The following is a 10,599-nucleotide window of genomic DNA, read 5'->3' on the forward strand; positions in this document are numbered from 1 at the left end:
CTAAATCAACGGCGCCGCAGAATGGGCAGACGAAGCGGCCACCCGGTCAGGCTCTGTAGACGTGCACAATCGCCCACCGCTCCCGAGTATACTACTAGCCAATGTCCAGTCTCTTGACAACAAGGTAGACAAAATTCGAGCAAGGGTTGCCTTCCAGAGAGACATCAGAGATTGTAACATTCTCTGTTTCAGGGAAACATGGCTGTCTCAGGATATGGTGTTGGAATCGGTTCAGCCACCAGGGTTCTCCATGCATCGCGCCGACAGGGATAAACACCTCACTGGGAAGAGGAAGGGCGGGGGGGTGTATGCTTAATGATTAACGACTCATGGTGTAATCATAACAACATACAGGAACTCAAGTCCTTCTGCTCACCTGACCTAGAATTTCTTACAATCAAATGCCGGCCATTTTACCTACCAAGAGAATTCTCGTCAGTTATAGTCACAGCTGTGTATATTCCCCCTCAAGTAGACAAAAAGATGGCCATCAAGGAACTTCACTGGACTCTATGCAAACTGGAAATCATATATCCTGAGGCTGCATTTATTGTAGCTGGGGGTTTTAACAAAGCAAATTTGAGAACAAGGCTACCTAAATTCTACCAGCATATTGATTGCGCTACATGCAGGGACAATACACTCAACCAATGCTACTCTAACTTCCGCGATGCATACAAAGCCCTCACTCGCCCTCCCTTCGGCAAATCCGACCATGACGCCATCTTGCTCCTACCGTCTTATAGGCAGAAACTCAAACAGGCTGTGCCAGTGACGAGAACCATTCAACGCTGGTCTGACCAATCGGAAACCACGCTTCAAGATTGCTTTGATCATGCAGACTAGAATATGTTGCGGTCAGCCTCAGAGAACAACATCGACCTATACACTGACTGTCAAGTGTGCTCCCTCTCTGGCCTTTAGGTCACCAGGCTGCTCATTATGGTGCACACCTGTCACCATTGTTAGGCACACGTGTGTGTCAACAGACTCACCTGGACTCCATCACTACCCTGATTACCTTCCCTATATATGTCACTCCCTTTCTTTCCTTCCCCAGGCGTCATTGTTTCTGTCTCTTGTCTATGTGCTGTTCGAGTTTCTTGTTTTGCATTATGTTCCATTTATTTATTAAAACACTCACTCCCTGAGCTTGCTTCCCGACTCTCAGCGCACGTCGTTACACTGACTCGGTGAGTGAGTTTATAAAGAAGTGCGTTAGAGATGTTGTACCCACTGTGACTATTAAAACCTACCAGAAAACGTGGATGGATGGCGGCATTCGCGGCTAAACTGAAAGAGCGATCCACTGCATTTAACCATGGAAAAAGGTCTGGGAATATGACTGAATAAAAACAGTGTAGTTATTCCCTCCGCAAGGCAATCAAACAAGCTAAATTCGCTGACCCTCCGTGGCTGACGTGAGTAAAACATTTAAACATGTTAACCCTTGCAAGGCTGCTGGCCCAGACAGCATCCCTAACCCGTCCTCATAGCATGCACAGACCACCTGGCTGGTGTGTTTACGGACATATTCAATCGCTCCCCATCCCACTCTGTTGTCCCCACATGCTTCAAGATGGCTACCATTGTTCCTGTACCAAATCAGATAACTGAACTAAATGACTATCGCCTTGTAACACTCACTTCTGTCATCATGAAGTGCTTTGAGAGAATTGTTAAGGATCATATCACCTCCACCTTACTGGCCACCCTAGACTCACTTCAGTTTGCATACCCAACAGGTCCACAGAAGACGCAATCGTCTGCACACTGCCCAATCCCATCTGGACCAAAGGAATACCTATGTAAGATTGCTGTTCATTGACTACAGCTCAGTATTCAACACCATAGTACCCTCCAAACTCATCATCAAGATGGAGGCCCTGGGTCTCAACCCCACCCTGTGCAATTGGGTCCTGGACTTTGACGGGCTTCCCCCAGGTGGTGAAGGTAGGAAACAACATCTCCACTTCGCTGACCCTCAACACTGGGGGCCCACAAGGGTGCGTGCTCAGCCCCCTCCTCTACTCCCTGTTGACCCACAACTGCGTGGCCATGCATGCCTCCAACTCAATCATCAAGTTTGAGAGCATCCTGTCGGGCTGTATCAGCTTGGTACGACAACTGCACCGCCCTCAACCACAATGCTCTCCAAAGGGTGGTGCGGCACAACACATCAAATTAAAACTCGTTTTTCAACAAATCCACAAATTTCTTGATAACAAACTATAGTTTTGGCAAGTCGGTTAGGACATCTACTTTGTGCATGACACAAGTAATTTCTCCAACAATTGTTTACAGACAGATTATTTCACTTATAATTCACTGTATCACAATTCCAGTGGGTCATATGTTTACATACACTAAGTTGACTGTGCCTTTAAACAGCTTTGAAAATTCCCGAAAATGATGTCATGGCTTTAGAAGCTTCTGATAGGCTAATTGACATCATTTGAGTCAATTGGAGGTGTACCTGTGGATTTCAAGACCTTCAAACTCAGTGCCTCTTTGCTTGACATCATGGGAAAATCAAATGAAATCAGCCAAGACCTCAGAAAAAAGATTGTCAACCTCCACAAGTCTGGTTCATCCTTGGGAGCAATTTTCAAACGCCTGAAGGTACCACGTTCATCTGTACAAACAACAGTATGCAAGTATAAACACCACGCAGCCGTCATACCGCTCAGGAAGGAGACGCGTTCTGTCTCCTAGAGATTAACGTACTTTGGTGCGAAAAGTGTAAATCAATCCCAGAACAACAGCAAAGGACCTTGTGAAGATGCTGGAGGAAACGGGTACAAAAGTATCTATATCCACAGTAAAATGAGTCCTATATCGACATAAACTGTAGGGCCCCCCAGCAAGGAAGAATCCCCTGCTCCAAAACCGCCATAAAAAAGCCAGTCTACGATTTGCAACTGCACATGGGGACGAAGATTCTACTTTTTGGAGAAATGTCCTCTGATCTGATGAAACAAAAATGAGCGGCCTTTCAGTTTGGCCATAATGACCATCGTTATGTTTGGAGGGAAAAGGGGGATGCTAGCAAGCCGAAGAACACCGTCCCAACCGTGAAGAACGGGGGTGGCAGCATCATGTTGTGGTGGTGCTTTGCTGCAGGAGGGAATGGTGCACTTCACAAAATAGATGGCATCATGAGGGAGGACAATGATGTGGATATATTGAAGCAACATCTTAAGACATCAGTCAGGAAGTTAAAGCTTGGTCGCTAATGGGTCTTCCAAATGGACAATGACCCCAAGCATACTTCCAAAGTTGTGGCAAAATGTCTTAAGGACAACAAAGTCAAGCTATTGGAGTGACCATCACAAAGCCCTGACCTCAATCCTATAGACAATTTGTGGGCAGAACTGAAAAAGCGTGTGCAAGCAAGGAGGCCTACAAACCTGACTCAGTTACACCAGCTCTGTTAGGAGGAATGGGCCAAAATTCACCCAATTTATTGTGGGAAGCTTGTGGAAGTCTACCTGAAACGTTTGACCCAAGTTAAACAATTTAAAGGCAATGCTACCAAATACTAATTAAGTGTATGTAAACTTCTGACCCACTGGCAATGTGATGAAAGAAATAAAATCTGAAATAAATAATTCTCTCTACTATTATTTTGACATTCTCACATTCTTAAAATAAAGTGGTGATCCTAACTGACATAAGGCAGGGCATTTTTACTAGGATTAAATGTCAGGAATTGTGAAAAACTGAGTTTAAATGTATTTGGTTAAGGTGTATGTAAACTTCCGATTTCAACTGTACATCACCCGATGTCACAGGAAGGACAAAAAGATCATCAAGGACACTGCTACCATCCAGAAGGCGAGGTCAGTACAGGTGTATCAAAGCAGGGACCTAGAGACTGAAACACAGCTTCAATCTCAAGGCCATCAGACTGCTAAACAGCAATCGCTAACTCAGAGAGGCTGCTGCCTACATTGAGACTCAATCACTGGCCACATTAATAAATTAATCACTGATCACTTTAACAAATGGGTCACTAGTCACTTTATGGCACTTTAATAATGTTTAAATATCTTACATTACTCATATCACATGCATATACTGTATGTTATACCATCTATTGCACCTTGCCTATGCCGCTTGGCCATCGAAAACACAGCATTTGAAAATTACATTTACATTTGTTAAAAAGTACATGTTGTGACAATCAAAACAACCTTTGGGTACGTACTTTTCATTGTATAAGAATTAAAATCTGTAAAGGCCATTTAAAATGTGTACAAATGATTTAACAAAGATAAAACATTTTTAAGACATGAGAAACATGTTAAAAAGTCACTTTATTAAAAGGCTGTCTTCGGTCCCTTGTACAGGAGCGGGGTGAGTCCTTATCAAACTCGCCTTATCCTGCTCTTCTGAATAGATCATCGTCCCGTCCTTCGGGGCCCAGAGGAGATCCCTCCCCTAGGCGCATTGCCCTAGGCGCCGCAGCGCTGTCAGGCCGTGGCCGCCGGGACCCCTGTTGTGGGGGACCCTTCGCCTGGGGTCAAGGCCCCCTTCCTTTCGTACCACCCCAGGGCTTCCGTGGCTACCATGGCCACTGCCTGGGGGGAGGTGTCTACGTTTTTCGCTACCAGCAGGTTACGGGAGGACCACAGTGCTTCCTTCAGGCACGTGAGGGTGGGCCAGAGCTTGGTGAAGGTCTTCGATGGAATGGGCCTTCGGCCCACCCCATACAGCACGAGCTGAGGTGTTAGGTCCTCCCCTGCTGGCAGACACGAGGAGATCAGGGGGCCTGCTTCCTTCCACAGGTCCCTGGCGGCTCTGCACTCCCAGAGCATGTGCCTCACCGACTCTTCTTGGCCGCAGCCTGGTCGGGGGCATGCGGATGTCCTCGCCATGCCCCGTGAGTGCATAACGGCCCTGACCGGGAGGATCTCGTGGGTGACCATCCAGGACAGGTCCCGATGCCGATTCAGGAGAGCAGGATGGGCCACGTTGCGCCAAACCGTTGTGGGCTCACCTATAGCGATCCCGCGCACTGGACATACTGGTTCCCGATCCTGCACAAGAGAGAGAAGAGAGCGGTGTTTTGTTAAGACCGTGACTGTTTCATTTTCCAGTTTAAAATGTCTTAAAAACTTCTGGAGCTGGACGTAGGGCGGGGGTAGCAGGAAAGAGACTGGGGCTCGCAGGTCGACTGGGATCAGCCTCAGAGTCCTGAGGTAAGATCCCAGCCAGAACCGTGCGAGGGCCTAAGTCTTGTTGTTGACCAGGGAGGTGGCAAGAGTCAGATGTACCGCTGTGTAGCGGCTGCCCAGGAACAAGTAGAGGTCAGGCAAGCCTTTCCCCCCCTTGGACCTGGGCCTCTTGACCACCTCCCTCCTCAGCCTCTCCCACTTGCCTCCCCACAGGAAGTAAAAAAGCATTCGCTCCAGGTCTAAAATACTCCTTCGAGGGGGGATAAAAACTGAACTGATTAATAAAAGCACAGGTAAAATCACAGCTTTAATGATTAAAACCTTGCCCTCAAGAGTCAGCTGTCGTAGTCCCCAAAAACCCAGTCTCTGTCTTACAGTCCCCAGGATTCCACTCCAGTTACCGCTCACTCCTCCCCCCCCGGTCAAACTTTACCCCCAGTACCCTTATGTCTGTCAGTTTAACTGTCAGAGGTAGTCTGGTCAAGTCTGGGTCTGCCCACGGTCCGAAAAATTGGGCCTCTGTCTTGTCTCTGTTCAGTCTCGCCCCAGAGGCTCGTCCGTACCAGTCAGTCCTGTCCAGAGTCCTGTCGACGGATAAAAGGTCGGTACATAAAATGTTGACGTCATCCATGTAAAAGACGCACTTGGCGGTCATCCCCCCACTCCCCGGGATACCCACCCCACTGATCCCTTGGTCCCTTCTCAAGACCTGTGCCAGTGGTTCAATACAGGCCACGAACAGAAGAGGAGATAACGGACAGCCCTGACGGACGCCGCAGTGTATTCCCACTGCTTTTGACAGATGCCCATTTACAAGGATTTTGCTGGTAATGTCCCCGTACAGCAGTCCCACCCAAACTAAGAACCTGTCCGGGAAACCCATATTTTTTTTTCTTATCCCTTCTCACCCTAATTACTACCCCTCACTGTGGTCATTGGCTGCACTATAATTGCAGTGTTTGTCTACACAACGAGGAGCAACACTATATTATGGTATTACTCTGAAGCAAGCACTGTAAAACGTTGGTGGTTTACCCAATACATTACTGGAAGATTATATATATATTGTGTGCAACTCTCTATTTATAGAGCTTGAAAATACAATCTACACAGGACCTTCTAATCAGCAGGGCTGCGTTCACTACATGTTTACGTTCTGGTACGTTCAATTGAACGGAAACGGTGCTGTACTGAACGACCAGTTGAAAAATGAGGAGGGTTTGTGGAATGCTGTCAGCATGGCTGTCCACTGCCGTTTAAACATGTCACTCATTGCTTCAAGCCACACCCACCAAACGGAAACAAATGTACCTCGAAGTCTGTTCAAGAACGTTGTGGGGAAACGGGTCGTTCCGTACAAACTGTTATAATGAGATAATACGATTATTGAAATGCTGTGCTGGTGTTGTGAGTCGTCAGAAATGTAATGAACAGTTTTAGCCAACTGAAATGTGAGACAAATAAAAGCGCCCCCAGAAGCTTTAATAGATCATAGCCTACTGTAGATACATAACAAAACATTTAACAGTTTTACGAGCTGTAATTGAACGCCTAAATGTTTATTTTCTAGCATTTAAATATGTATTTAATATGGTTTCACCAGATAAATCAAACTTAGCAAAGCCCGAGGTAACAATCAACTCTGTCACAAGCGTGTGAGGACTGAATGGTGCTTTCAAGACAACTGACAACTCAGGGGGAAAAAAACGAGGCCAAATCATAATGTAAATGATCTCGGTCGGAATTCCGAGTTTCAAATCAAATCAAATCAAATCTAATTGTATTTGTCACATACACATGGTTAGCAGATGTTAATGCGAGTGTAGCGAAATGCTTGTGCTTCTAGTTCCGACAATGCAGTATTAACCAACAAGTAATCTAACTAACAATTCCTAAACTACTGTCTTATACACAGTGTAAGGGGATAAAGAATATGTACATAAGGATATATGAATGAGTGATGGTACAGAGCAGCATAGGCAAGATACAGTAGATGGTATCGAGTACAGTATATACATATAAGATGAGTATGTAAACAAAGTGGCATAGTTAGTGGCTAGTGATACATGTATTACATAAGGATGCAGTCGATGATATAGAGTACAGTATATACGTATGCATATGAGATGAATAATGTAGGGTAAGTAACATTATATAAGGTAGCATTGTTTAAAGTGGCTAGTGATATATTTACATCATTCCCATCAATTCCCATTATTAAAATGGCTGGAGTTGAGTCAGTGTCAGTGTGTTGGCAGCGGCCACTCAATGTTAGTGGTGGCTGTTTAACAGTCTGATGGCCTTGAGATAGAAGCTGTTTTTCAGTCTCTCGGTCCCAGCTTTGATGCACCTGTACTGACCTCGCCTTCTGGATGATAGCGGGGTGAACAGGCAGTGGCTCGGGTGGTTGATGTCCTTGATGATCTTTATGGCCTTCCTGTAACATCGGGTGGTGTAGGTGTCCTGGAGGGCAGGTAGTTTGCCCCCGGTGATGCGTTGTGCAGACCTCACTACCCTCTGGAGAGCCTTACGGTTGAGGGCGGAGCAGTTGCCGTACCAGGCGGTGATACAGCCCGTCAGGATGCTCTCGATTGTGCATCTGTAGAAGTTTGTGAGTGCTTTTGGTGACAAGCCAAATTTCTTCAGCCTCCTGAGGTTGAAGAGGCGCTGCTGCGCTCACGATGCTGTCTGTGTGAGTGGACCAATTCAGTTTGTCTGTGATGTGTATGCCGAAGGAACTTAAAACTTGCTACCCTCTCCACTACTGTTCCATCGATGTGGATAGGGGGGTGTTCCCTCTGCTGTTTCCTGAAGTCCACAATCATCTCCTTAGTTTTGTTGACATTGAGTGTGAGGTTATTTTCCTGACACCACACTCCGAGGGCCCTCACCTCCTCCCTGTAGGCCGTCTCGTCGTTGTTGGTAATCAAGCCTACCACTGTTGTGTCGTCCGCAAACTTGATGATTGAGTTGGAGGCGTGCGTGGCCACGCAGTCGTGGGTGAACAGGGAGTACAGGAGAGGGCTCAGAACGCACCCTTGTGGGGCCCCAGTGTTGAGGATCAGAGGGGAGGAGATGTTGTTACCTACCCTCACCACCTGGGGGCGGCCCGTGAGGAAGTCCAGTACCCAGTTGCACAGGGCGGGGTCGAGACCCGGGGTCGAGACCCAGGGACGAGCTTGGAGGGTACTATGGTGTTGAATGCCGAGCTGTAGTCGATGAACAGCATTCTCACATAGGTATTCCTCTTGTCCAGATGGGTTAGGGCAGTATGCAGTGTGGTTGAGATTGCATCGTCTGTGGACCTATTTGGGCGGTAAGCAAATTGGAGTGGGTCTAGGGTGTCAGGTAGGGTGGAGGTGATATGGTCCTTGACTAGTCTCTCAAAGCACTTCATGATGACGGAAGTGAGTGCTACGGGGCGGTAGTCGTTTAGCTCAGTTACCTTAGCTTTCTTAGGAACAGGAACAATGGTGGCCCTCTTGAAGCATGTGGGAACAGCAGACTGGTATAGGGATTGATTGAATATGTCCATAAACACACCGGCCAGCTGGTCTGCGCATGCTCTGAGGGCGCGGCTGGGGATGCCGTCTGGGCCTGCAGCCTTGCGAGGGTTAACACGTTTAAATGTCTTACTCACCTCGGCTGCAGTGAAGGAGAGACCGCATGTTTTCGTTGCAGGCCGTGTCAGTGGCACTGTATTGTCCTCAAAGCGGGCAAAAAAGTTATTTAGTCTGCCTGGGAGCAAGACATCCTGGTCCGTGACTGGGCTGGATTTCTTCCTGTAGTCCGTGATTGACTGTAGACCCTGCCACATGCCTCTTGTGTCTGAGCCGTTGAATTGAGATTCTATTTTGTCTCTGTACTGACGCTTAGCTTGTTTGATAGCCTTGCGGAGGGAATAGCTGCACTGTTTGTATTCGGTCATGTTACCAGACACCTTGCCCTGATTAAAAGCAGTGGTTCGCGCTTTCAGTTTCATGCGAATGCTGCCATCAATCCACGGTTTCTGGTTAGGGAATGTTTTAATCGTTGCTATGGGAACGACATCTTCAACGCACGTTGTAATGAACTCGCACACCGAATCAGCGTATTCGTCAATATTGTTATCTGACGCAATACGAAACATATCCCAGTCCACGTGATGGAAGCAGTCTTGGAGTGTGGATTCAGCTTGGTCGGACCAGCGTTGGACAGACCTCAGTGTGGGAGCCTCTAGTTTTAGTTTCTGTCTGTAGGCAGGGATCAGCAAAATGGAGTCATGGTCAGCTTTTCCGAAAGGGGGGCGGGGCAGGGCCTTATATGCATCGCGGAAGTTAGAGTAACAATGATCCAAGGTTTTTCCACCCCTGGTTGCGCAATCGATATGCTGATAAAATTTAGGGAGTCTTGTTTTCAGATTAGCCTTGTTAAAATCCCCAGCTACAATGAATGCAGCTTCCGGATAAATTGTTTCCAGTTTGCAAAGAGTTAAATAAAGTTCGTTCAGAGCCATCGATGTGTCTGCTTGGGGGGGGATATATACGGCTGTGGTTATAATCGAAGAGAATTCTCTTGGTAGATAATGCAGTCTACATTTGATTGTGAGGAATTCTAAATCAGGTGAACAGAAGGATTTGAGTTCCTGTATGTTTCTTTCATCACACCATGTCTCGTTAGCCATAAGGCGTACGCCCCCGCCCCTCTTCTTACCAGAAAGGTGTTTGTTTCTGTCGGCGCGATGCGTGGAGAAACCCGTTGGCTGCACCACTTCGGATAGCGTCTCTCCAGTGAGCCATGTTTCCGTGAAGCACAGAACGTTACAGTCTCTGATGTCCCTCTGGAATGCTACCCTTGCTCGGATTTCATCAACCTTGTTGTCTAGAGACTGGACATTGGCAAGAAGAATGCTAGGGAGTGGTTCACGGTGTGCCCGTCTCCGGAGTCTGACCAGAAGATTTGGGTCGCTGCATGCGATCCATTCCGTTGTCCTGTTTGTAAGGCAGAACACAGGATCTGCGTCGCGAAAAACAAATTCTTGGTCGTACTGATGGTGAGTTGACGCTGATCTTATATTCAGTAGTTCTTCTCGACTGTATGTAATGAAACCTAAGATGACCTGGGGTACTAATGTAAGAAATAACACGTAAAAAAAACAAAAAACTGCATAGTTTCCTAGGAACGCGAAGCGAGGCGGCCATCTCTGTCGGCGCCGGAAGTATCTTGATGACGTTCCAACGATTTTTATAGTCAAGAGTTTATTTTTCCTAGCTACCAGTTGTCGGAGATTTCTGAGTTCCCAGTTGTTTTGAAAGTGGCAACACTGTTATACATCTGAACTTTGCATCCAACTTGTCCTGCGTTTATTATTTGTACTACCGACAATATACCACTAGAGGTCAGGTGATGAACGGTAATCATTGATGCAATCAACAACTGT

The 10,599-nt window shown here is 46.9% G+C and overlaps 1 pseudogene; it reads right to left on the minus strand.

The window, feature by feature from the left end:
* Nucleotides 1-4,475: 4,475 nt before the first annotated feature.
* LOC118357684 (uncharacterized) lies at nucleotides 4,476-6,063 on the minus strand (annotated as a pseudogene).
* Between the last annotated feature and the right edge of the window lie 4,536 nt (nucleotides 6,064-10,599).

Source organism: Oncorhynchus keta, chromosome 24, assembly GCF_023373465.1.
Source record: "Oncorhynchus keta strain PuntledgeMale-10-30-2019 chromosome 24, Oket_V2, whole genome shotgun sequence".
Lineage (NCBI taxonomy): Eukaryota > Metazoa > Chordata > Actinopteri > Salmoniformes > Salmonidae > Oncorhynchus > Oncorhynchus keta.